This window comes from Rhinopithecus bieti, unplaced genomic scaffold (genome assembly GCF_001698545.2).
Source record: "Rhinopithecus bieti isolate Rb0 unplaced genomic scaffold, ASM169854v2 scaffold_4907, whole genome shotgun sequence".
Classification (NCBI taxonomy): domain Eukaryota; kingdom Metazoa; phylum Chordata; class Mammalia; order Primates; family Cercopithecidae; genus Rhinopithecus; species Rhinopithecus bieti.
In genome coordinates this window covers 255,082-282,975 of record NW_016804501.1, presented here as the reverse complement: position 1 = coordinate 282,975, position 27,894 = coordinate 255,082, and the positions used below count along the sequence as shown (strand labels likewise).

The following is a 27,894-nucleotide window of genomic DNA, read 5'->3' as shown; positions in this document are numbered from 1 at the left end:
GTAGGAACAGTGGAGTACCTGACCTGGGCCCCAAGACCGTGTGGAAATGCTGGAGTACCTGGCCCGGGCCCTGAGGCTGTGTAGGAACAGTGGGGTACCTGACCTGGGCCCCAAGACCATGTGGAAGTGCTGGAGTAGCTGACTGATACGGTTTGGCTGTGTCCTCACCCACATCTCACCCTGAGTTATAATAATTCCCACAGGTCAAGGGTGGGGCCAGGTGGAGATAATTCAATCATGGGGGTGGTTTCTCCCATATTGTTCTCATGATAGTGAATAAGTCTCACGAGATCTCTTGGTTTTATAAAGGGCAGTTCTCCTGCACAAGCTCTCTTGCCTGCTGCCATGTGAGACACGACTTAGCTCTTCCTTCTCCTTCCCCATGATTGTGAGGCCTCCCCAGCCATGTGGAACTGTGAGTCCATTAAATCTCTTCCCTTTATAAATTAGCCAGTCTCAGGTATGTCTTTATCAGCAGTGCGAGAACAGACTAATGCAGTAAATTGGTACCGGTGGAGTGGGGGTGCTGCTGTAAAGATTTCCAAAATGTGGAGGTGACTTTGGAACTGGATGACAGGTGGGGTTGGAACAATTTGGAGGGCTCAGAAGACAGGAAGATGTGCAAAAATTTGGAACTTCCTAGAGACTTGTTGAATGGCTTTGACCAAAATGCTTATGGTGATATGGACACTGAAGTCCAGGCTGAGGTGGTCTCAGATGGAGATGAGGAACTTGTTGGGAACTGGAGTAAAAAGTCACTCTTGCTATGCTTTAACAAAGAGACTGGCGGCTTTTTGCCCCTGCCCTAGAGATCTGTGGAACTTTGAAGTTGAGAAAGATGATTTAGGGTCTCTGGGAAAAGAAAATTCTAAGCAGCAAAGCATTCAAGAGGAGGCAGAGCATAAAAGTTGGAAAATTTGTAGCCTGAAGATATGATAGAAAAGGAAACCATATTTTCTGGAAAGAAATTGAAGCTGCAGAAATTTGCATAAGTGAGAAGGAGTCAAATGTTAATAGCCAAAACAACGGGAAATGTCTCTAGGGCATGTCAGAGACTTTCACAGCAGCCCCACCTATCACAGACCTGGAGGCCTAGGAAGGAAAAATGATTTTGTGGGTTGGGTTCAGGGCCCCCCTGCTGTGTGCAGCCTCAGGACATGGTGCCCTGCGTCCCAGCCACTCCAGCCATGGCTCAAAGGGGCCAAGGTACAGCTCAGGCCATGGCTGGAGAGGGTGAAAGCCCTAAGCCTTGGCAGCTTCCATGTGTTGTTGAGCCTGTGGGTGCACAGAAGTCAAGAACTGAGGTTTAGGAACCTACACCTAGATTTCAGAGGATGTATGGAAATATCTGGATGTCTAGGCAGAATTTTGCTGCAGGGGTGAGGCCTTCATGGAGAACCTCTGCTAGGGCAGTGTGGAAGGGAAATGTGGGCTTGGAGGCCCCACACAGAGTCCCCACTGGGGAACTGCCTAGTGGAGCTGTGAGAAGAGGGCCACTGTCCTCCAGACCCCAGAGTGGAAGATCCACTGATAGCCTGCACTGTGAGCCAGACACGCAACGCTAGCCCGTGAAAGCGGCCAGGAGGGGGGCTGCTGGACCCTGCAAAGCCAGGGGGCAGAGCTGCCTAAGGCTGTGGGAACCCACCTCTTGTATCAGCATGACCTGGATGCAAGACATGGAGTCAAAGGAGATCATTTTGGAGCTTTAAGATTTGACTTGCATGGGGCCTGTAGCCCCTTTGTTTTGGCCCATTTCTCCCATTTGGAATGGCTGTATTTACCCAATGCCTGTACCCCCGGTGTATCTAGGAAGTAACTAACTTGCTTTTGATTTTACAGGCTGATAGGTGGAAGGGACTTGTCTCAGATGAGACTTTGGACTGTGGACTTTCGAGTTAATGCTGAAATGAGTGAAGACTTTGGGGGACTGCTGGGAAGGCGTGACTGGTTTTGAGATGTGAGGACATGAGATTTGGGAGGGGCCGACTGACTGGTATGGTTTGGCTATGTCCCCACCCAAATCTCACCTTGAATTGTAATAATCCCCACGGGTCAAGGGTGGGCCAGGTGGAGATAATTCAATCACGGGGGCGGTTCCCCCATGCTGTTCTCGTGATAGTGAAGAAGTCTCATGAGATCTGATGGCTTTTTCTAAAGGGCAGTTCCCCTGCACACACAGTCTTCCCGCCACCACATGAGACACGACTTTGCTCTTCCTTTGCCTGCTGCCATGATGGTGAGGCCTCCCCAGCCATGTGGAAGTGAGTCCATTAAACCTCTTTCCTTTGTAAATTACCCAGTCTTGGGCATGTCTTTATTAGCAGCGTGAGAACAGATCAATACGCTGACCTAGGCCCCGAGGCCCTGTGGAAACTCTGGGGTACCTGACCTAGGCCATGCTGCAGCACTTTTATGACACATGAATGACCCCATCTCCCACGCCCACCACAAGCCTTGGGGGTGCCCGTGGGGTCCTCCCTTCATGGCAGCCACACTCCTGACGATGCCCACGGTGTGTTTTCTAGGGGGCAGCTGTGAGAGTGGGGGGGTGGTACCGTTGACAGGGCCCTGACTTAAGGGCGAGGAAGGGGTGGGGAGGCAGCACCGTGGCAGGATGGATGTGGCGGGCATTGGAGGGGGCAACACATCATCCAACGGTGTTGTCTCCCACCCCCACTGGCAGGTGGACCTCCCCAGACAGACACCTCATCTGGTCTGCTCGCCGCTGCCTTCCCGGCACACAGCAGGTGCTCAAAATGCATTGCTGAATGAGTGAATAATTGTGACCCAAATGGGAGCAAGCACGCAGCGGCTTCACGTGTATCTATTTTCCTTTATCAGAAGTACTTCATAACGACCTGCTTACTTCAAGTAAGCTTAGTGGGATGAAGTGTGACTCATCTGAAATGATATAATTTACTACATTTAGCATCAACTGCAATCAGGGGTATTGCTCTGAGCCTTGGAGCCTGAAGTCTGCAGGTGGGGTAACCGGGAGGCTCCTGCTTCTGCTAGCTAATTAGGAAAATGGGCATTTTATTTCCTGCTGACAGTGCCTAGTGCATGGATTCAGGGAAAGACTGAATTTGGCCCCAGGCCTTCCTTTGGATCTCAGGCCAAAGGAAGAGTGAAGGTGAGGACAAGAGATGCCCTGCGAGGATTCTTTTTGCTCATTCCGCAGTGAACAGTGCGGCCAGGACCTCTCTGCTCATTCTGCAGTGACCGGAACAGCCAGGGCCTCTCTGCTCATTCTGCAGTGAACAGCACAGCGAGGACCTCTCTGCTCCAGGCGGCGTTGCAGGGCTGGGCGCCTGCCCCTGCAGAGCTTAGTGTCTCTCTGGGGTGAAAGACGCGTAATACAGCCCCTGCAGTACAATTTGATGGATGGCATCATGGACACGGGGTGGGGAGCACCTGACCATACTGGGGGTGGGGCCCAGTGCAGGCTCCAAGAGGTGACATCGGGGAGGCCTCAGGGACACAGAGGAGTCAGCCCTACAGAGGAAGGAGGGAAGGACACTTTGAGTGTAACAGCAGAGGTGCTTTCTGAGAGAGCAGGGCCTGTGTTGAGTACACACCAGGGGCTCTGGGGCAGAGAGGGCTGTGACTCAGCGTGCACACCAGAAGGGCCCTTGGGATGCCATCTGTGTATATGTGTTTGTGTGTGTGTGCACACGCACCCAGAGGTGAGCAATGCCACAGGCAAGGAGATGGGTCAGAACCTCACTGCTCCATGGGCGTCTCTGGACCAGTGTCACTGCCACATCAGGGTGGTTAGAAATGCAGGACCCAGAAGTGCTGGATCAGAACCCAGCTTGAGCTCCCTGTGACTCATGGCACATGCATGTTGCGGAAGCATGGGGTGGAGGGTGCGGCAGTGACCTAGATTAGAGGCGGTGCTGGGTCACACCAGGGGTCGCTCCAGGGATGGAGAGAAGGCAACTAACAGAGTGAGAAATGCGGGCAGGGGGCCTTCAGGGCTCAGTGTCAGAGGGAAGGAGAGAAGGGTTTCCTTTCAGTTGTGCACAGGAGTTGATGAATTCGATCCTGGAAATGTTGCATCTGACATGCCTGCGGGGAATCCCTTCAGACAGGACTGGAACTACTCCGTAAGGAGATCAAGTGATCTGGGTGGGAGACTTTAAAGGCTGATGGGAAAGATACAGGGAGGGTGGCTGCGATTTGGTGAGGAGGGCCCCACCCCAGGAGGGGAGTGGAGGGCTGGGGCACAGGTCCCTGAGGAGGACTGGTGGCCCCGGATGCAGATGTGGTGACGGGCAGGGAGGAGGTGAGGAGGGCAGAGCTGAGGTGAGGAGGGCGGAGCTGAGGTGAGGAGTGCAGAGCTGGGGTGAGGAGGGCAGAGCTCTGCCTGCTGGGCTCCCTTCTCTCCATGGAGTGGGGACCAGGTCACCTGTGGGACTGAAGTCAGAGGCTGGGGCAGGAGGCCTGAAGCTGTGGGGCAGCTGGGAGGTGACTGGGCATGCAGTGTTCCTGGGAGGCTCTGGGGGAGGCCCTGTCATGCCTGGAACCAAGACAGAAGGCCAGTGGGGTCTGAGAGGTGCCTCCAGCAGAAGCTGCCGGCTCTGAGGGGGGCCTTCTCCAGCCCACGCTGGGAGGTGGCACCGCTTACAGGTTGTCCAACGTACAGTTCATTGACTGGGTCTTGTTTGTTCTGCTCTCTGATCCCGAGGCCAGAGACAATCTGTCTCCCCATCCCCAGAGCTAGTGGTGTCTTGTCTGTGGCGTTTAAGTGCTACCTGGTGTCAGAGATCCTGGGATGGAGTCATCTATCTGTTCTTGGAGCTGGCAGGCCAGACTACATTTCCAGCACCTGGCAGGTTCCTAGAACATATTTTGGGGTGAACTCTGCTAAGCTCTTGCTGAATTTTTCACCCAGAAGTTGGAAGCATAGAAAACAGTTCCGCTTGGCAATGTTTTCTTACCGTATACTGGAGGGATCCTTGCTGGTCCTGCTTCCAGAATCAAGGGCAGTTCTACCTGGACCTATTTAGGACCCAAGTTCTCTTCAGACACCCAACATTACTAGAAAGTTCCACATTCCTGAGCAAGATTTCCAATGTAATTGTTGGGTGATTAGGGTGACTGGCAGAGAGGCCCATGGTGTGTGCCTTCCAAAGAGATTCCTTGTTCCTTCCAGCAGCGAGTCCATGATAAGGTCTGCACACAAAAGCTCACAAAACCCAGGGGGTCCTTCATGGTGGAAGCTGCCGTGGAAGTCGGATGATCATTCATTCCTCTGTTGGTGAGCACAGCGCTCTGGGTGGACAGAAGAGTAACAGCCAAGCTCGCTGATGGACAGTCCCCAGCGAGGCTGAGCCTGGCCTTGCCCTTCCTGGCCCCTCCACATAAGGCTCGTCGAACATACCTCACACAGAGCAGGGGCTGCTCAGAGATGGGTTTTACTGTCCTGCACGGCCTCGACCTATGCATTGGCTGTTTATTTCATACGTTTGAATTAGTGGTGAACACTCCCAACTAGAAAATCCCACATAAGAATCAGAACTTTTGAGCTTCTGTTGGGAATAGTACCGCTTGGTGTGCAGGGTTTACTCTCCCCTGATGACGGCAGCTGGGCTGAACCCTGGCTGCCCCCAGGGTCCTCAGCTGCTCGTCAGCGTCACTGTCACCATGGAGACCACATCCTCTTGTTGACTTCTGCCTCCTCCCTGCGTTCCAGGTTCTGGGCATGGGAGCACGGATGTGTTGGTTTCAGCCTGACTGGCCAGTACCTGTGCCCTGCCAGTTCTCAGATATTTTGATCATCACCTTTGCTTGTTGGTGTTAGAGTTTGTGCCTCTGTGTTAAAATAGCCAGGACTGTCTGAATTGCTTTTGAGACTGTGGGATGTGGGCAAAGGGCAATGTCTCTCCCGTGCACAAAGGATGGGGAAAAGTCTGGCCTGTAACGTGACCTACATTAGGACTCAACAAGATCAACCGTGACCCATCCTCTTCAGAAAGGGGAACGTGCTTAAAGGGCAGAAACACCAGTATCCATGGGCTCATTCCCACAGCACTCAGAATGGTGATCTTTGTGATTTCCCAGGCTCCTACTGGATTCATGTACAGGCCATGTGGACATCCAAGACGGGTCTGAGAGTCTATGCCAATGGGACCCTGAGCACCTGTGACACAAGAGGGAAAGCGTCTCATGCCTATGGGGATCCTGATGTCAATCTTGTGATGGGAACTGAGCAGGACCGGACCCAGCATTATGATAACAGAGCTTTGGATGAGTTCAACATCCAGGGATGGCCCTACCTCTGGATGAGGTTACCATGTACTTCACAGCTGCTGCTGGTCAGTGAGGGATGAAGGGCTGGGGCATGTCTGCTGGCTACATTCCTGGGGGGCACCCTGGTATCCACCCCCTTTTCCCAGCATTTCTCATCTCCCCGCTCTCCTGTCACAGCCATCAGGACTGCAGGCAAGAGCTGTGTCCTAATGAACTTCATTAAACAGTCATTTTACTGGAACACCTGTTCCCTAATGGAGAAACCGACAACCCACCTGAGACGCTGGGATGAATATTCTCCTGGGGGTGGCAGGGTCTCAGGGTGTGTGTGACAGATGATGATGGAAGGCTCTGGGTGGCAAACATTCTAGGGTTATTACCTCGTTTGATCCACAAACACCTACCTGGAGCCTCCTGAACTCCAGACCCTCTGATGGGTCCTTGGAGAGCCCAAAGGACGCCTTTTCCTATTCAGTACCAATGGCTGTTCCTAGCAGTGGCCTGGGGCAGGTGGCCCTGGGTTCAAATCCTTGTCCTGCCAGGAAGAGCGATGGGACTTGGGAATTCAGTTGTCGGTTCTCCAGGTTTCAGTTCCCCCAATGGCAGTGAGGAGGCTGTCCGACCCTGCTGTGGGGTCTATGAAAATACAATGGGAGGCTGTATACCAGGCCCCAGCAGAGCAGCCCAGGACTCAATGCAGCTGTGGTTCTGTTAATTTGGCCTCTTTGCTCCAACAGTTCCATTTTAATTTTACCAGCGATAAATGCATATATTTTAAAAACCCTGATACTGCTTATTAATTTCCACATGCATTAACCTGCCAAAAAGCCTGCTATTCTGACATCCAGACAACAGGGGGAGTTCAGGCCGGGAGGTGGAAGGAGGCCGGGGCTCCAGACCTGGCTCGCCCTTGCTCAGGTTCTGACCTTGAGTCCCTCTCTTGACCTTGAATCACGACTCTTGGTTTCTAGTGACAGAAAACCTATCTGAAAAATGACTTAGGTGAAAAAAGAAGAGGTTGCTTTTGGCACGGCTTCCTCCAAGGGCTCAAATGACATCACCAGAGAATTCTCCTTCCTTCCTGTAAGCAGTACTATGTTGGGTGGGGGCGGGGATCTCTGTGGAGCTGAGATGCCTGCTAGGTGCCCTGGCTTCTATCCTTGCTTCTCAGCAGCCTCAGCAGGACATAGAGAGCTTCTCCAATCGCTGCCACGAAGGGCTGGGCCTGAGCTTTACTGGCTAAAGTGGTCTGTTACATGGTGTAATGCTACATGTGATGTAGATGAATTTCCACCCTGCCCTAACTCTGCTTATCTTTAAGAAACAGGACACCATCGATAAAAATTTACCTTTGTAACCAGACCAGCTGAGACTGGTTAGAACAAAGATAGCCGGCTAAACAACTTCAAAAAGACCTCAGGCTTCATTATCATCTCATTTCCATGCTCAATGATATGCCCACCAGTATCATGACAGTTGACAATCGCCATGATAGTGACCAGAAGAAACCATAAAAGCACAAAAAGAAGGTGGCACTCTCATTCTGGGAAGTTCCCTGCCCATTTTTGGAAAAGACTTGAATATTCCTCTTCTCGCTTTTTTTTTTTTTTTTTGAGATGGAGTCTCACTCTGTTACCTAGGCTGGAGTGCAATGGCATGGTCTTGGCTCACTGAAACCTCTGCCTCCTGGGTTCAAGTGATTTTCCCATCTTGGCCTCCCGAGTAGCTGGGACTATAGGCGTGTGCCACCACAGTCGGCTATTTATTTATTTATTTATTTTGTATTTTTAGTAGAGATGGGGTTTCACTATGTTGGCCAGGCTGGTCTCGAACTTCTGACCTCGTGATCCGCCCACCTCAGCCTCCCAAAGTGCTGGGATTACAGGCGTGAGCCACCGCGCCCGGCCTTCCTCTGGCTTTTAATGTCCAACCCCTTCATTAGAGAAACCCTATATTTTAACCCCCTCATTCCTCACTTGTCAAGAAGTTGACTTGTGAGTGATGCTTCCGTTTGTCAATTCCATGGCCATCGAATAACACCTGCACTACTTGACACTTTCAGTTTCATCTATTGGGTTAGTGACACCCAACACTAACAGGGAAAGACCCCATCTTTTGGGGGTCCAGCTTTGTCAGTAACTGCCTGTGTGTCTTCCATGAGCCAGTCACCTTGACTGGGGAGAAAGGGGTGGGATGAAATGTAGATGCTGGTTGGTGTAAGCCTGGTTCAAAATCCACCTCTGACATGGTCCTGCAGTCAGGCTCATCCCAAAGATGTGGAGGAAAGGGGACTCCTCAGAGAGGGACCAGCCTCTGGCAGGGAGAAGCAGCATGTGTCCATTATAGCCTTTGACATTCTCATTTTCCAGCTTCCACTGAGAAAAACAGATTTCATTTCCTTTCACAGAAGTGACATAAGAACAAAATATAGTGTCCTTAAAAGAAAAACGGATATCAATCTACTGTATTTTATTGCCTAGCATTTGGAGAATTGTCACTTTGTGACCAAGATGTCACTTGTATTTGTGTTATGGAAAGCCTCAAATCCTTTCCTGATAGTTTACTGTTTTAATAACATTGGGAAGAGGTGCCATTGTTTCTGGTTTGTGTAACTGTCACAGCAAACCCTTGTCATTAGGACATCTCGGCTCAAGGACACAGAGCCTCAGTGCCCTCTTCGCAATGCAGCATTTCAGGAAGCTTCTGCTACTCAATAATGCACGCAGTTCAGTCCCTGCACTTGGTGAAGGTGACATTCGATTATTGGGGGACTCAGGAGAGAGTTCTATTAACACTGACATTCCCAGGGGAGCATATTCCCTGCACCATTCCTAGCCCAGTCTAGATGCGTTCCAATCCCAAATGTCATCTGCCTATTGGGATGATCAAATGGGTCCCTAAGTATAAAAGGCATAGATCAGTGTCTGCCACATAAATGAACCCTTTTTACGGGTTTTCTCTCCTGTTTTCCTTGCTGAAGATGGATCCAAAGAAACACACGACGAACCATGCGTTCAATAGGCCCAGAGTGGTGGGAGGCACCCATAAACCTCCATGAGGCCAGGGAAGCTAGTTAGACTGCTCAGGTTTCATTCATTCATTTAGACATAGAACGTGCTAGGTTCTGGGGGTTCAGGACGACCAAGCACCACTTTCTGCTTTGAAGAGGCTCAGGAAGTTCAGGGTTGAGGGCAAAGGCAGGACACTGAGAAGTGCTGCGAAGGGCTGTGCATGGAGCTGCGGGAGTCCAGTGGTTCTGGAGTCAGCCTTGGGTTTAACTCCCAGCTCCATCACTCCCAGGTCTGTATCCTTGGTCAAGTTATTTATCTCTGCAAACCTGTTTTAACACCTGTGACAAGGGGATCATTAGATCATAAGTCATAAGGTCTTAGATGCTTCTGGCTGCAAGTAACGGGACAATATGCTTAAAACAGGCTTAGGTCATTGGCTCACTCTGCCTGACAAGAAGCCCAGAGGCAGGTGACTCCAGGGAGGCCTGAATCCAGTCCTCGGGGGTGGGGCAGGGTCTCGCTTGCTACCAGGCTCTGCCTCCTGCCCGGGGCCCATTTGCAGGTCTGTCTGAAATTATGGTTTTAGCACTGGAAGCATCACCTCGCGGGAATTGTCTCAGTCCCAGGTAAAGCCACACCGTTTCCACCCAGCTGCAGGCCCCCAGCACCTGCCCCCCAGCACCTGCCCCAACCCACAATGGCCAGCAGAAGAAAAAGCGGTGGGCCGGGCCTTCCTCCTTACCAGGGTAAATCGTTCTCATGGTTCCCCTAGCAGATAGCCCCTGGCATCTCATTGGGCTTAGCTGAGTCATATGACCATCCCTGGACCAATCACTAGCCAAGGGGAGTGGGATTGGCTGGATGGCTCAGCCAATCATAAGGAAGCTCCTCTCCTGTTTGTACACTTGGGGGCTCCCACCGGAAGGGTGGGGCAGTGTTGGCCGGGAAAGAATCTTCCGGAAGTCTGTGTCCTAGAAGGTATGGCTGTGCAAGCCACAGGCCCCTGAGCTGTGCGTGGTGGGAGAGGGCAGGGCTGGCAGAGCCTAGGAGTGAGGCGGGGACAGAGCGAGCCGGGCTGGTGGGACTCGGGGCCAAGGCGGGACAGGCGAGTGCAACAGCCACAGCCAAAGCCAGGGTGGTGCCCCTGGACCCTGTGTGGGTTGCAGGTATCTGGCGGGGGCGGGGTGTGTGCGAAGCGGGTGGAGACAGAAATGCTAGGGATGTCCACGTGGGAGCAGAGGAGTCAGTGCAGAAAACGCTTCTCCCTGGTGTTGGCAGCTGCAGGAGAAAGGAGACCGGCCCCTCAGCGGGGTGTCCTCCTGCAGTGACCCAGGGGCCCCGGCTCCGTCTTTCCTCTGATTCTTCCTTCCCAACACTTGGCTTCCAAGGTTGGACTGGAGCTGGGATCCGGTCCTGATTGAACCCTTCGGTCCCAAGTACCCAAGTGTAGAGGCCGTGGAGCCGCATGCTCCTGGTAACTGGGCCGTGTGACTCTTCTGTGGCCCCCTCCTGACCTGAGAAAGTGGTGCAGACATCCCCTGCGTCATCTGGTCGTTGGAGCACAGAGCCTGACCCACGGTAAACACCACACGGATAATAAATGCTGCTGTTCTTTTTGTTTGCTTCAGTGGGATGTGGACAAAACCTTTAAATTTGTTTTCATGCATTCAGTGCATCCAGCTGTTGTGATTCTGAAGCAAGTGTGATTTTCAGTCTTTTGTAGTTGTTATTCAGGGCAGTCCTGTTGTTCTGGGCTTGACTGAAGTGGTCAACACGGTTATGTGTGTGTCTCCAGGCAGCAGCCTGCAAAAGTGAGCCCAAGATGATTGTCCAGGGCTCCTCCTCCCAGCAGGGAGGAACTGTCTTCAGCATCATCTGAGCCCCAGGTGTGCAGGGGGCAGGGGCAGGTAGAGAGAGGGGAGGAGACTAATTGAGAAAAAATGGCTATTGGTTAGATTTCCTTACCCCAACCCTGACACAGGCGCCTCACACATCATTGGCTGAGATCAGTCTCTCCATTTTCGTAATCGATTCTTCATGCAAAGCCACATTTTACAGAAAAGGCATTGGTTAGAATCACGGCAGGTATGTTTGGTCATGGTGTGTGCTCAGGATCCGGTAAACATTTCCTGGGAACTTGGGAGCCAAGTTCATGTTGTGTGACTATCAGGGTAGGAATTGAGAAGCAGCAGCTCCTTCGAGTGTCTCTGGAATCAGTGGGGACAGAATGGGATTCCTAGTGTCAGCTGGGGTCAACTTGGTCTGAACCTGCTTTTCCAAGGTATGGTGAGACAATCTGGTACTCCACGGCCCTTCTGTTCTAAGTTTATATAGCAAGTGTCAGTGCTCACATCTCCTGCAGGAGCCCATCGGGTAACATAAGCTGGCTTGCTTCACCTGAATTGGTTTTGGCGGCAGCTCATCTCCCCAGGCGAGGCCCGTCTTGCCTCTCTCATCCCCTCCTCCAGGGTCCTCCCTGTGACACACCCACTGTGACACCTCAGTGCTCACTTTCCAGCCCTCAGGAACCGGCTGATGCCTGCAGATGTGACCACAAGTTGTCCTACCTATTCCTGCAGGAGTGGCTCTGGGCTAGCATTTCTCAAAGTGTGTCCTCAGTATGCTGTCATCAGAAGCACCTGGGAAAATAGTGCAGAGTCCAGCCCCCTCCGGACCTACAGAAGGAGAATGTGAGAGCCTGGGAATGTACATTTTAAGCATGTGAATCTGCCCTGGGGGTGGAGTGTAAGGACACCTTCCTGAATCCAGACAACTCATTAGCTTACTTTATATTGGCTTGGGTAACTCCAAAGGATGGTTTTACAATATTTAATCATTAGGAGTGTTTGCTAAACAGCCTGGCTGTGGGCTGGATGAGGGGCTTTGTCTGTTCAGGGGCTCTGGACTCTGCTACTGTCCTGGCTGAGTCCAGTCCCCCAGTGAACCAATGGCCAAGGGGCTCCAGTGCTCTCTCCGTGGGGTGTCCCTGTGTGCTTTCTGGAAGCCTGCTCCTTTGCTTAGATTCTGTTCCCCGTTGCTTTGACCCTTTCTGTTCCCTGACAGCCGCCTGTGCCTTCCTGCTGGGCCTCAACTTAGAGTGTCTGTTATTTGTGGTCAAGTATTATATTTCAGCCTCTTGGTATCCCCTGCAGGTGCCAGAATAGAGGCTTAAGTGGAGTAGGTATTCAATAACAGCACTGAACGTTTCACCCAAGAGAGATCACTCTCAATAATTTGAACTTTAATATTAAATTCCAAACCCAGTTTCTAGCTGAGTGCCCTCCTTTGCCATTTTGTAATAATTTGCCTTTTATTTCCAAGGATTGCTGAGGCAGTGAATTGGAGCAGCTATGTAGTGCTTGCAACCAGTTACCGTATTTCCCTGAAGGAATCGCCACCAACCAGCTCTTCCAGAATTTATGAGGTGCTTCCCTCATCGCCAGCCATCTCACGCACAAGTGGGTGAGTTTCTCTTTGAGCTGGTTTTCCATGTGATCTTATAAAGAATTTTTGATGGTGGTGCTGCTGGCCTGCACTGTTGTTCTTCTTCCGCAGGAGGCCTTTCATCTTCTTGATCTGTGGCACAGAAGCCCCACAATTGGTGATAAGGGCTGGTCTCAGGGTATTGGCATTCAGTAAAAAGCATCTGAAGCCAGACTGAAGCTTTCATATGGTTTGTGCAGCAACTGGGAATGTTCCTCTGAATAGAGAGCGTGTGTTTCGAGGAGAGAGGCTTTTTTGGGAAGTGGGAGTAAATAGTTTAATTCTCAGTTTTTTTGTGTACTCACTGATGGTGAGTGAAGCAACGCCTTTTCCCTAGAGAAATGCGTGTGAGAGCTTAGGTTTGCTCTGCTGCATCATAACTCCACTTCTTTTCTACGTGGAATTTTAATTTTCCCATGAATGAGAATGACCGAGTTACTGGTAATGTGGATGTGCACGACCTACTCACTTTAGAAGAGTTTCCTTCTGGGCTGGACGGGCAGGGTGGCTCACGCCTGTAATCCCAGCACTTTGGGAGGCTGAGGCAGGAGGATTACTTGAGTCCAGGAGTTCAGAACCAGCCTGGGCAGCATAGTGAGACCCCATCTATACTAAAGATGAAATTAGCCAAGTGTGGTGGTGCTCACCTGTAGTCCCAGATATTTGAGAGGCTGAGGCAGGAGGGCCACATGAGTCCAGGAGTTCGGGGCTGCAGTGAGCTGTGGTGTCACCACCACACTCTAGCCTGGGTGACAGAGTGAGACCCTGTCTCTAAAAAAATAAATAAATAAAAATTAAAAAGTTTCTTCCTGCTTGATTAATTATACTCACAGAAATCGTGTGACTATTGTTGCACTTATTGAAAAAGCAACTCACAGAGCCAAACATGTTCACGAAATGCTTGTTGACTTTAAGGTTGTGATCTTACCGAGATAGTTGTTAAAGAGAATCCCAACATATGCCACGGATAGAAGTGATGTTAAAGAAGTATGCTGCAACGGTCGTTTCCATTCCATTCCGTTCTTTTCCCTTCCATCCTGTTCTGTCCCATCCCGTTTCGTTCTGTTCCATTCCATTATATTCATTTTGTCAGTTTGGGCTAATATAACAAAAATACCATAGCCTGGAATAGTTTGGGCTAATATAACAAAAATACCGTAGCCTGGATGACTTAAATGCCAAGCACTTATTTTTCACTGTTCTGGAGGCTGGAGAGTCCAAGATGAAGGGCTTTGGTATCTGGTGAGGGCCCACCCTTCTGGGGTCATAGACGGTGCCATCTCGCTATGTCCTCCCGAGGAGGAAGGGACGAGGAGCTTTATGATGCTTCTTTCATGAGATTGTTCATCCCATCATGAGGGCTCAGTGCTCATGATCTAATTGTCATGAGATCTTTGGGGTGTCACTTTTCTGGCCAGAAGCCTGTGGCTGATAGTGCCTTTGCCTGAGTTGTTTTGGGGTCTGTTGGGCTCGTTCCACCCACTCAGCCTGGCAGACGGCACTTGGCTCACACTCCCGGCCTGGATCCCATGCCTCTAAGGGAGACTTCTGAGTCAGGCATGGAGCAGTGAGGGGTGTGTGAGTGAGTGTGGGGTCTGGCCACTGTGCAGTCAGACATGTCGGCTGCTGCTGCGGGGTGGGCAGCTTCAGGTGCCGGCATGGGGGCTGGCTCTCTGTGAAGCTGCGGCTGGACCAGGCACACCACAGGCAGCTTCCCTGGCTGGCACGGGGGAATGTGGTGGTGACTGGAAGCTTGGAGACACCAAGAACCACAGGGCCCCAAAGAGGGCGTCATAGCCCTGATGTGGGGAGCTCCCAGGTTGGGGTCCCTGAGGGCTGCAGCTTTTCTCTCCTCTTTGCCTGCAACGTGGCAAGCAAGGGGCATGTTTTAGCCCTGTGTGTGTTACAGCTCTTTTAGCCTCGCCTTTCAGCGGGTCCTGAGTTCCTGTTCTGTGACCGGGAAGAATGAGGTATGCAGACAAGTGGAGGGTGAGCGAGACAAAGAGGAGGATTAATGAGCAATAGAACAGCTCAGAAGAGACCCACACAGGCAGCTCCTTTCCACAGCCAGGGTGTCCCGATGAGTGTTCAGCTGTCAGCAGAGAGGTAGCTCCTCTCTGCAGCTGGTTGTCCCTTTGCTTGCTCTGCTCTGGCTGAGCCTGGGGCTTTTATGGGCCTCAGAGAGAGGAGCAAGTGTGTACCAGTCAGTCCATGGGCAGCCATGGGCTGGCCTGGAAAAGGCACCACAAGTTCCCACTCGGGTCCGTGGGACTGGCAGCCTGGCGCCCAGCCTTCAGGCCCTCACCAGGGGCCCCTTCCTCCCAGGAGCCTTCTGCCTCCTGTCACTGTCCATGGTACCCAGGCTGCTGACGTCAAGGAGCATGTGCAAGCCAGGGCCAAGCAGCCCCCAACTTGGCTTCCCTGCTGCTCTTGTCGGCACCCAAAGTTTGGAGGGGTCCAGGGCAGCAGGGGGCTGGTGTGTCAGTGCTGCCCCTAGCATGTGCACACCTAGCTCCGCTGTGACAGTGCCCAGCTCAGCGCCTACCTTGCTCTGAGATCGGACCAGGTGCTGACAGTGAGGCGAAATCAAGCAGCTGGAGCAGGTGACCTCCATCCCACAGTGGGGCAGGGGACCTACCTAGGCCCCTGCGAGTGCAGAAATGCCTGGGTCTGTGGTGGTGGCAGGACAGCTGCAGCTGCACCCAGGGCCTCCCCGTTTGTCCCCGGCTTTGCTGGCTCTGTGGAGCGTGCAGCCCCGACTGTGCTCCCTTGAGGCCTGGGGTGGTAGCTCCAGGTTCTCTTTGGTTCAGGGCAGAAACATGTGGCCGTGAGCTCTTCCTATGGCCCCAGTGCTCAGGGGTGGCCAGGGGCTCCCCCTTGTGTGATTTGTGGTTCTGCCTGGGAAGGGGCATCTTCAGGAGTGGATCATGGGCCCTGGGCCCAGCCTTTTGGGGGCATCTGGCTCGGCAGCCCCCCTGATGTGGGTTGGACCCCTGGGAAACAGCCCTGGGTGGCCCGCACAGAGCCGCCTCCCAAGATGCAGGGGTGAGCATTGTGGCCATGCCACTGGCTGGGTCCCTGACGTGGGTGCCGCTCCCACTTCCCACTCCAGGCCCCCAAAGTGCAGCCCCAGCTCCACGCCCTGGGCCCAGCCCCGGCACGCTGTGTGTGCAAGCGCAGCACCACTCTGAGCCCAGCTTTGCCTTGGGGACTCTCTCTGCTGGCCCCTCAGTGCCTGACCATGCTGCTCGCCTGCGGGAGGGTGACTCGGCCTGGTCCCCATTGCAGTGGTCCCCAGGGTCGTAGGCTCTGGGGGGCTCCCAGGGGTGGACTCTGGGGACTGTAGGCCTCCTCCTCATAGTAGGGTGGGCGAGAGTGGTGAGGCGGGGCCAGGGTCCAGAGCAGTGGAGGCGCTGGGCCTGGGGGCAGGTCCTGCCTGGCCATGCAAGGGTGGGAATGGTGCTCAGAGGACACAGGACACAGGGGTCCCACCACCACCACTGTTGCTCCCACAGGTGCTTCTGTTCCAGAAAGTCACTGCTGCCATCATATTCATCTCCAAAGGCCCCACCTCCTAAAACCATCACCTTGCAGGTTAGGTTTCAACATGCGAAGTTGGAGAGGACACAGTTCCTAACACCACTCCTGGGTCTTTTTCTGAATCAGTTGGTATGATCATATCCTCATTCTTTAATCTCCTAGTGTTGTTACCCGAAAAGGGCAGACCCAAAGAGAGGGCTCCTGGATCTTGTGCAGGAAGGAATTCCAGGCCAGTGAAAGAAGTGAAAGGAGCAGGCTTCTTAGAAACTCCTTCATTGTAGAGGAGGACACCCTCAGAAAGCAAGCAGAGGAACGCACCGTCTTTCTTTTGAGTTTTTCTTGTATGGGGTCTTGTCTTTGTAAAGAGTAAGCTGTGGCTACGTGATGGTGAGCAGACTGCACAACCAAATTTATTATTCTATTGATTTAAAGAAACTACCCTTGACATTTTAGCGTGTGAGTACATCAAAGTGTAACTGTCATTATCTGGAAAGCGTATGTTGTTATGGGCACCAGGAGGTCTGGACTCTTCACTGTTGGAGGAGGGTGTCCTTGGAGGTATTTTTAGGTGGTTTCCTCAACTGCGAGCATCTTAGGACCGTGGACTGTGATGGGTGAGGAGCTGCCTTGTTAGTCTCCAGATGGAGCTGAACTGAAAATGGTGTCGCTTCTCTAACAGCGTGATGGGTTACACTGATTGATTTTCAAACGCGGAGCTGCTCTTACTTCCCTTAAATACTCTCCCTCCCCCGTCACGGTGCCCTGGTATTGATGAGTTCTATTTGCTAATACTTTGTCTCCATGTTCCTGAAGGTTGTTGGCCTTTGTTTTATTTTCTCTATTGTCTTTGTCTATTACCGACTGTCTGGTCTTACCAGCCTCCTGAAATGATTTGGAAAGTGTTTCTTTACCTTCTCGTTCCTGGAAACATTGTTTTAAATTAGTGTTAATTCCTATTTAAACCTTTGGTAGGAGACTCCAGTGGAATAATCTTTCCTGTAAATTTCTTTTTCAACAATTTTTAATTACAAATTCAACTTCTTTATTAGGTCTAGAAATAATCAATGATCTCGTTCACGTTGGGTTGAATTACGGTAATTTGTGCTTTTCAAGAAACTGGCCCGTTTCATGTAGTTGTAAAATTTGTGTGGAGAGTTGTTGATGAGCGTCCTTTGATTACCCTTCTGATGTCTGCAGGGTCCTTAGTGATGCTCCCGGCTTTATTCCTGATAGTGGCAAATTGTTTCTTCAGTGTTTTTTTCAGTCTTTCTAGAATTTGTCAGATTCAGTGATCTTTTCAAAGAATCAACTTTTTTTCTCACAAATTAAATACATTCATATCAAGTTCTGTCAAAACATTATGTTACAAACCATAAATACATACAATTTTTATTTGTTAATTGTATCTCAATAGAGCTGGGGGAAAAGAACAAACTTTCTGTTTTATTGATTTTCTCTATTGTTTTTCTGTTTACAATTTCATTGGTTTTTGGCTCTTCTTTCCTTTTGTCTTGGGCTTATTTTGATCTTTTTTCTGCTTCGTTTCAGTAAGAGATAAGAGGGCAGCTGAAGTACACGCTTGGCCTCATGGGTGTGAACCAAGTAGCAGGTGCAGCGAGGCCTCCACTGAGGGACATCGGATGAAGTGATGGGATTCGTCACCCGTCATCATTGCGTTGGTTCTTTACGTAGCGATGTGTGGGCTAAACCCAGCAGCACACTCTGTATTCTGTGCACTTAATTACATTTAATGTGCCGTGGTAAATTAAGTTTCAGCCACGTGGTTGGGGGACCGGTGTTAATTATCTCAACCCTGGCACTGACACTAGTGTATATCAGAATCATGCAAAATGAAGAGTGCCTGTTTCTAACATTTTACTGTAATAGTCGGAGATTCACATGCTGCTGTAAGACACGGTACAGAGACAGACACAGTACGGAGAGAGACAGACACAGTGCAGAGACAGGCACAGTACAGAGACAGGCACAGTACAGAGACAGAGACAGACATAATATAGAGACAGGCACAGTACAGAGACAGACACAGTACAGAGACAGGCACAGTACGGAGACAGGCACAGTACAGAGGGAGACAGGCACAGTGCAGAGACAGGCGAAGTACAGAGAGAGACAGACATAGTACAGAGACAGGCACAGTACAGAGGGAGACAGGCACAGTTCAGAGACACACACAGTAGAGACAGGCACAGTACAGAGACAGACATAATATAGAGACAGGCACAGTACAGAGACAGACACAGTACAGAGACAGGCACAGTACAGAGACAGGCACAGTACAGAGGGAGACAGGCACAGTGCAGAGACAGGCGAAGTACAGAGAGAGACAGACATAGTACAGAGACAGGCACAGTACAGAGGGAGACAGGCACAGTTCAGAGACACACACAGTAGAGACAGGCACAGTACAGAGACAGACATAATATAGAGACAGGCACAGTACAGAGACAGACACAGTACAGAGACAGGCACAGTACAGAGACAGGCACAGTACAGAGGGAGACAGGCACAGTGCAGAGACAGGCGAAGTACAGAGAGAGACAGACATAGTACAGAGACAGGCACAGTACAGAGGGAGACAGGCACAGTTCAGAGACACACACAGTAGAGACAGGCACAGTACAGAGACAGACATAATATAGAGACAGGCACAGTACAGAGACAGACACAGTGCAGAGATAGGCACAGTGCAGAGACAGGGACAGTACAGAGACAGGCACAGTACAGAGACAGGCATAGCACAGAGACAGGCACAGTGCAGAGATAGGCACAGTACAGAGACAGGCACAGTACAGAGACAGGCACAGTACAGAGACAGGCACAGTACAGAGACAGGCACAGTACAGAGACAGGCACAGTACAGAGACAGGCACAGTACAGAGACAGGCACAGTACAGAGACAGGCACAGTACAGAGACAGGCACAGTACAGAGACAGGCACAGTACAGAGACAGGCACAGTACAGAGACAGGCACAGTACAGAGACAGGCACAGTACAGAGACAGGCACAGTACAGAGACAGGCACAGTACAGAGACAGGCACAGTACAGAGGGAGACAGGCACAGTGCAGAGACAGGCGAAGTACAGAGAGAGACAGACACAGTGCAGAGACAGGCACAGTACAGAGACAGACAGACACAGTACAGAGACAGGCATGGTACAGAGACAGGCACAGTACAGAGACAGGCACAGTACAGAGACAGGTACAGTGCAGAGACAGACACAGTACAGAGACAGGCACAGTACAGAGACAGACAGACACAGTGCAGAGATAGGCACAGTACAGAGACAGATAGACAGTGCAGAGACAGGCACAGTACAGAGACAGACAGGCACAGTGCAGAGACAGACACTGTATAGAGACAGGCACAGCGCAGAGACAGGCACAGTACAGAGACAGAGAGACACAGTACAGAGAGAGACAGACATAGTACAGAGACAGGCACAGTACAGGGACAGACACAGTAGAGAGACAGGCACAGTACAGAGACAGGCACAGTACAGAGATAGATAGAGTACAGAGACAGACACAGTACAGAGAGAGACAGACATAGTACAGAGACAGGCACAGTACAGGGACAGATAGAGTACAGAGACAGGCACAGTACAGAGAGAGACAGACATAGTACAGAGACAGACAGACACAGTACAGGGACAGACACAGTAGAGAGGCACAGCACAGACAGACACAGTACAGAGACAGCCCACGCACACCACCCAGTTTCCCCTCAGATAATATTTTGCAAAAGTGCAGTGCCATTAAAGCTGCTGACAGCATTCATTCATGTTTTTGTGTAAGCATTTGTGTGTGTGTGTGTGAGGTTTTTTTTTTTTTTTTTCTGGGACAGTTGTCTAAGAGGGCAGTTGCTGGACCATATGATTGTCTTATGTTTAGTTTTATAAGAAACTGGCAGCCTGTTTTCCAGGGCAGCTACAGCATTTCAGCCTCCCATCAACAGTGTGCGTGGTCTAGCTCCTCCGTATCCTCACCAGCATTGGGATTGTTTCTGTTTGTGATTTTAGCCTTTCTGACTGGTGCAGGGTCGTGCCTCACGGTGGTTTTAATGTGCATGTTCCCGATGGCTGGTGATGCTGGATACCTTTCTGTGGGCTTCTTTGACATCTGCTTGTCGTCTTTGGTGAGATGTCTGCTCGTGTCTGTTTTCTCATTGGATTGTTTGTACTTTTAACAATTGAGATTTGAGAGGTTGTAGTGCATATTCTGGATGCCAGTCCTTTGTTACATATGTGGTTTGTAAAACTGCTATTCCAGTCTGTGCCTTATCTTTTCCTCTTCTCCATGTGGGTGTTTGCAGAGCAAAAGTTTTTCATTTTGATGAAGTCCCTCAGTAAATTCTCACTATCCTGTGATTTTGCCTCTAGAATTTCCCTGGAATCCACCCTCTTTCTGCGTCTCCACAGATGCACCTTCCAGGGCACTGCTCACGTGCTGCTCCATCTCCTCCATTCCCTCTGGCGGTGCTGGTGGAACTCTGGAGAAACTCTCTCCAGAGACCACCCCCTCACCAGCCCAGCCCTCCCATGCTGGCTCCTCACCTTCCGTGCTGTCCCCATGGGGGTGAGGTCGCCTACGGATCTGGAAAGAGACATGGACGTTTGCTGTTGGTGGGCTGTAGAATGTGGGGGCTATCGAATTTGGTGCCTCATTTGGAATTTTCAGTTTATTATCCTCAGAGTTTTATTTTGAGGGATGGCAGAACAGTGTCGTGTCCCTTCAGAAGAACTTGTTCTCCCCTTGCTTTTGAGTGATATACTTACATATTAGACAAGAATAATTCTATTATTGTTTTCTTTTTTTTAAACAGTAGTGGCAGGCACAGTAGTGCATTTAGGGTTACAAGCGATTGCTTGTTGGACTTCTCTGCTGGGCTCCTTACTCACTTATCACCCTCCAGGAGCAGGGACCTTCATTAGAGAAGTAGTGAGACTTTTTCAGTTTCAAAAATTTAGGTCAGTGCCAGACCCATCAGCATCCTTTGTTTGAAGGCAACAGGAACAGGCTCAGCTGATTGGAGTCAGTTATTGGAAGCTCATGGAACTGAAGGAAAAAAGCATGGAAAGTCAAATAACATGGTGTCTTAGAGTTTCAACGGAAGGAGGGCTGGGGACAAAGCAGGTGATCTCAGATGCCCGTAGACCCAGAAGCCTCGCTCAAAGGACGAGAGGCTTTTCATTTTCTTTTCTAAGAACCATGGAGAATGTGTCTTTCTCCCTGTCTTCATCAAAGCAGAAGAATGCACGCATCAGTGCCGCACATGCACCCAGGCCCACAGCGGCCTCAGAAGTGCGTGCAGACAGACAGGGAGACCACGCAGCGCACGCCGGCGGCCACGGCTGGAGAGAGAGGCCAGAGGAGCCAAAGTTGTGTTTTTCTTCATTTTCTTCACTTCAGACCATCTGACTGAGGGCAGATCAGCGAGCCCAGGCTCTCAAACCCAAACCCACTTGCATCTGCTTGAGAGGAGCGGAGCACATTTACGCCTCAGCGCCGGACTGCTGGGCTGTGCTTCCCTTCACTGTCTTTGTACAACACACGAGGCTGAGTCCATGAACAGACCCGGACTTGCTCTGCAGAGTTGAAGCAAGCCTTGTGCTTGACCTTGTGCCCTCACGGGGGAGGTCATCCGCTAAAGCACGTGTCTGATAGCTCTTGATTCATTTCTGATCTACGATCATCTTGTCCTCCAGTTTTCCAGGAGGCCATTAGTGTCAAGAAGGAAACATTCCCTGTGGCAGGAAGAGGGTGTGTCCTGGTGGGCAGGTTAGAGTCGGAAGCCTCTGGGTTTTCTGCCAGGCAGGCTCCCGGAGGCCCAGAGGCAGAAGTGCTGCTGCCTGGACCAGCTAGTGCAGGTGAGTGATGAGTCCGCTTACTGTTAACAAGAGCTCTTTGGCCTATGAAGACATTTAATAACTATTTTCAATGATTCAGAGAAACAATATTCAGTTCTCTTTGGGAAGACACTTGCAGGAGAGGGGCGGGAATGTGGAGTGGGGTGGTGGCCCCTGCAGCCCACAGCACCCTGATCCCGTGACAGCAGGGCCGAGAGCTGCTGGTGACTGCGCCTGCACCTTGTGCCTTGTGGCATCACCTCATTCCATCCACTCAGAATCTCGCGTCCACCCCCTTCCTCTTCGTCAGAACTGTCGTGGTGCGTGCTTCCTAGCAGGTGTGCTTTTCTAGTCCTAATCAAACAAAGATGCAGGAGTCTTAGTTATTCTTGAAAAATCAACGGATTTGTCAACACCAGACTTGTGTTTGCACGGTAAGAGCAGGCTGCAGCTGAGGGGACACTCTCCTGGTCCCACAGGCTTCTGGGGTGCCCTTGTTGCTGGAGTCCGAATCCTCATCCTTGACAGCAGTTGCCCCTCCCTTTCCAGTGCATTCTGCCACCCCCCCCGCCCCGGCAACTGCTGCAGACCTGTAAGAAAGCATTCCCCAGTCTCCCACCTTCCAGTGACTGTCCCCTTCTTTCCTTGCACAGCTGACCTGTCGGAGGTCGTCTCTGTTTCTGTTTTCTCATCTTCTCCTCACTGTCAACTGCTCTATCCTAGAGCTTCCTAATCCTCAGCCCCACCAGCCCTCAGCCCACCATGCGGCCCCTCCCACACCCTCAGCCCACAAGCTCATCCCACCGTGCGGCCCCTCCTACACCCTCAGCCCACACCCTCAGCCCACTGTGTGGCCCCTCCCACGCCCGCGGCCCACGCGTTCTTCTTGCTCAGCCGCCAGTGACGCGCTCATCTCCAGGACCTCCTCCGGCGTGTGCCACGGCCTCTCACAGCGTCAGATGCTAGTGGTGACCCCTCCTCTTTCAGCACCCTCTTCTCTTGGTTTCGGTGTCTGCCCACTCCCTGGCTGTTTTCTATGTCTCAGGCTCTTTTGTCTCGGTTTTCTTTCCAGATGACATCTCCTCTGCCTGGGTGTTGGGTGCTCCCAAAGGCTCGTCCTGGGCCACCTTCTCGTGTCACCATATTTATTTTCCTAACTTATCTCACCCATTCCCTGGGCTTTCAGTGCTGTCCATATGCTGGTGAACCCCAGATGATATCTCTAGAATATTCCCCTCTAATTTAGCTCTAGACTCTGAATCCAGTGGCTACTAGAAGCCTCTGTGGATGGTTCACGGGCAGTGCAAATTCAGCAAGGCCAGGAGTCAACAGCCGGTCTCCATCTAGACCTTCCTGTGTCCTCCCTAAGGAGGGGCCCACAGTCCCCCAACTTGCGTGGATCCAGAGGCTCCGTCCTTCAGGCCCCTTTCCTTTACTGCCTTCAAGGTCCATGCCTCACCAGCCTGGTCACATTACCTCCAACATGTCCCTGGACCCCACCTGCTCCCCGTCCTCAGTCCCCAGCCTCCTGAACACAGGCACTCTCAATCAGCTGGCGGAGTTTCTTGTTTTAAGACACCAGAAGGTGGATTCACTGCAGACGCCCCTGACAGTGACTGTCCACTGACAGCAGTTGTACGAGATCAGTGTCATTCACAAGAGAAGCAAGGAGAGGCACACAGCTTTCTAGACGCTGGACCGCTTAGTTACAAGCGTACGGACATTTTGTAGAAGAGTAATTATATTGTAGATACGGTTTTTATCCTCACAGTTATTTTTGTACAATTATGAAACGCAGAGTTATTGCTGAGAGATCCATGCATGCTACAGCCACTGCGAATTGTATCTTGTCACCAAGAAGGTCCCCCACCTCCTTATTTTTTCTTATTAGTAAAAACATGTTTGTGATTTAAATCCATGTCATTTGACATGGTGCAGCATGAGCCAGGCGCTTTCTGGCCCCTTGAGGTTGGCTCCTGGAGAGGTACGGGGCAGCAGGGCTCGCCCCTGTAGCCTCACACAGGGCACTGTGTCTTGCTCACTGAGTTGGGTCTTACTGCACTGCACTGGGTGTTGCTGTCCCGGGTCTCACTCACTGCGGCGGGTCTCACTCATTAACGGCAGCAGGTCTGTACTCACTGGACTGGGTCTTACTCACCGCATCGGGTCTCTCTCATTGCAGTGGGTCTTGGTGCAGAGCCCAGGAGCCCCTCTAAAGGGACACAGCACTGTTCTGCCATCCCTCAAAGTAAAGCTATGAGGATAATAAACTGAAAATTACAAATGAGGCACCAAATTCGATAGCGCCCACATTCTACAGCCCACCAACAGCAAATGTCCATGTCTCTTCCAGATCCGTAGGAGACCTCACCGCCGTGGGGACGGTGCAGAAGGTGAGGAGCCAGCATGGGAGGGCTGGGCTGGTGAGGAGTTGACAGTGAGGAGGAGGCGAGAAAACTGTGCATTGTTTTGGGGTTTGACCCCTTTCCTCTGTGCATTTTGCTCCAACTGTTGAGACGTGAGGACGGTCATGAGGCCTCTGTGGAGGGGTTCAAATGAAGCAGCAGCCCTGGACTTCCCCTGTCCACTTAGACCAGCGTCTTCACAGCAACAGGGGGCCTGTGTGCGCTGAGCCCAGGGCAGGTGACAGGTGGCAGGGGGAAGCCGCGTGTTAGGATCCTCTTTGCCTCCCAACCTTGGGTCTTTTATAACCCACACTTTTTATTGCTGGGGTTTACTCTATTCCCCTGCATCTCAGAGCTGGCATTCCTGCCCTGCCATCTGTCTGACCGTTTGTTTATCCCCTGGTATCTATGGGCACTGAGCCTCTCTGCTTGGATCATGTCTGTGAACACCACAGTCAGTGTGCCGCACCTGCGTAGGCTGAAACCCTCTGGGTGTTGGGGTCAGTGTGGACAATGCCTGCTCCAGGTTGGGGACAGCATGGGAGGTATGAGTGCGGGGCTCTGCCCAGAGCTGAGAGCCTGGAGAAGTGGGACTCGAGTCTGGTCACTTGAGGCTGCTGCTGCCCCAGGTGTGACCCAGGGAGGTGCTTCTCTGCCCCTAGGTCTGTCCTGTCCCTCTGAAAAGTGGGGTGCCCCACTTGTCCCAAGTGTTCACATCACCCGTTGGCTGCCGATGCTCTGAGTTTGTGCAGGAACCACTATCTGTTCTTGCTGGACAGTGCTCCCCACGCCTGTGGCCTTTGGTGACCCACTACATGACCAAAGTCCCCAACTCTAAATAGGAACAGCCTGGGTGTGCTCAGGTCCCTCAGGTCCGTGCCCCAGCAGGGCCAGGCTGCGCTGGGCCTTCCGAACAGTGTCCGGATCCACCCACTCCCCCTTGTTTGCTGTCAACTCCAGACACTGTAGACTTTGTTTTTTTCTTACCTTATTCAATTTGGAATATAATTTGGGCATTTATGTTTAAACAGACCACTTCCATTGAAAATCATCGTGTAAACAAGTCAGGCAGTGTTGGTAACAGCTATGGGTTTTGGATTTCCTGGAGTTCTCTTAATATTTTTCAGCTAATAGGTGACTGTTTGGAGGAGGAATAGACATTTTCTTTTTGGGGACAATGGATTGAGGCTCGGATTTACAAGAACTCAAACTTGTTTTAAGACAGGATCCTTCTAAGCTCTTATATTCGTCTCACTTTTCGGATGAAATGGTTTATGTTGCGATCTCCTCCTGGTGCTTCAGAAATCACGTCTTTCATAACCCTGCAGGGTGAGCTCTGATCTGAAAACTTCCAGGTCCTGGGCTCTGCACAGGACCCTCCTTTGTCAGACCAGGAAAGACAAATGACCCGGAGAGAAGGGGCTCACAGGAGCGGAGCTGAGCGGGGGCTGCTGGTGCATTGCACGTTGGAAAAAGCTCTGGCCAGGAACACTGGGCCCTGTGAGCTGCCCCCAGACGGGCTTACTTTCCGCCTCTGACAGCACCAGCCTCCTTTGCGGCTGCTTGTTCAGGATCCAGATGGGCTCCGATGTCTGAGGGGTGGAGCAGGACTGCAGCAGCGGCAGGGAGGTGCTCTGAGACCCCTGCACCGTCCCGCCCTCTTCAGGGCCCTGTCCTGAGGCTGCTGTGGGTGGGGACCTGCCGGCTTCCTGCCGTTTCACCCTGATCTTGTGGCCACATTGCCCATTGCCGTTGCTTCTCGTGTCTTCTCATCTGTTCCTGAACTTGGTCCCCAAAGCAAGCTCTTTTTCTGTAACTGGCACAGCTTCCAACTGGGGCAAGAGCTCTGTTCTCCCTGAGGGCTCTCGCTTCACCTTCACGGAGGAGTTAAATGCAGCTTCCAGGCAGGGCTCTCCTGGAGGTGGGCAACCAGGCCCCTGCCTCTGCCAGGGCCGGCACGGGCTTCTCTTCCTTGCGATCCTGGTGAGGGTGTTGGCGTTCAGTCCATTTCCTCCCTGCTTTCTCCTCTTTCTGTGTGCATCAGTCAGGACAGTATTGATGGCAAGTGACAGCAAATCTGACCCAAGCTTCATGATATGCAAAGGCGATTCACGGGTTCTCTAACCCAGCAGGCATGGGTTGGTCAGGGCTGACGTGGCGCCTCTGGAAGCCCCCTCTCGGCTCGGATCCACTGCACTGTGCCCACTATCAGAACAAGGTGGCCCCTGCGGCCTCCGGCCACCCTTTCCTTGTCCCAAGCAGGAGGTACAAGAGCCTGTCACGCTTCCTCAGCCTGAGCCTCACTGCATCTCACCTACCCTGACGATGCCACTGCCCGACCATCACGGGGGCCAGAAGGGAGCGGCTCAACTGGCTCAGACCCAGTGATGGGGAATCTGCTCAGTGGGGAGCTGGGGGGAGTGGGAGAGAATCTCCGGGTGCAGAGATGCTGAGCAGCCAGACAGCGGCCGTCCACCGTGCAGCCCCCTTCCCTGCTTTATGGGCGTGACTGATGAGATGCTGTGGCCTCCGGAGCTCTTTCAGGGCGGGGCCTCTGGGAGGGAGCAGGGAGAATCCTAACAGATGCCTCGTACCAACGACCTTCCCCAGCACACATTTACATCTGGCCACATTTCCTTCAGATACAATTTTAACAGCTTTCTTGAGGTATGGTTGATAGACACAAACCTGCCTGTTTTTAACGTCTGCAGTTTGATGTGTTTAGACACTCGCGTACCCTGATGAAGCCGTCAGCAGTGACAGCGTGACAGTGTCAGAGGTGTGTTCTGAGGAAGTGCTGTATTCAGGTAGAGTTGAAGCCTTCTCTGCTTCTGCTTCAGTTTTTTCAACCAGATGTAACTCCTACCTTGAATTTGGTGTCTGTCTTTCCTTTGCAGATTCTTACGCTTCTGCCGTACACGAGTGTGTCTATAAACCATGCAGAGAATTGCTTTTTTGGTTTTAACTCTCAATAACAAAACCTAAAATGAATAAAGTACAGCTTCATACACTCACATGGGTAAGTCTCAAAAAACAAATTTCCCTCAAAGGGAAATTTAATTATATGTGTTTTAATTTATATTTAATTTAATTTAATTAAATATATATATTTAATTATATGTATTTTCTACATTAATTTAGTAGTTTTCTTCCTGGTAGGTATTTGGCTAGTTTCAAATACTTCATTTTTATTTTTGCTACTATAAACAAAGCTGCTGTAATCCCGCTGGTGTGTCTCAGTGTACACATGTGAGTTTCCAGGGTGCCCGCCTGGGCACGTGGCCGGAGACAGGACCACGCATCAGGATGGCCGGTGTCTGCCGTGTCACTC

General features: G+C 51.5%; 1 long non-coding RNA gene across 3 annotated transcripts; it reads left to right on the top strand.

The window, feature by feature from the left end:
- Nucleotides 1-2,466: 2,466 nt before the first annotated feature.
- On the top strand, nt 2,467-27,545 carry LOC108527497 (uncharacterized). Of its 3 annotated transcripts, none has more exons than XR_001884828.1 (5): nt 2,467-2,512; nt 6,067-6,320; nt 12,588-12,728; nt 27,275-27,370; nt 27,461-27,545. It is a non-coding gene; the product is annotated as an uncharacterized LOC108527497 (long non-coding RNA). The 3 variants fall into 3 exon arrangements; XR_001884829.1 differs by lacking the exon at nt 2,467-2,512 and adding an exon at nt 2,818-2,871; XR_001884830.1 differs by lacking the exons at nt 2,467-2,512; nt 6,067-6,320 and adding an exon at nt 11,909-11,956.
- The last annotated feature ends 349 nt before the right edge of the window (nt 27,546-27,894 follow it).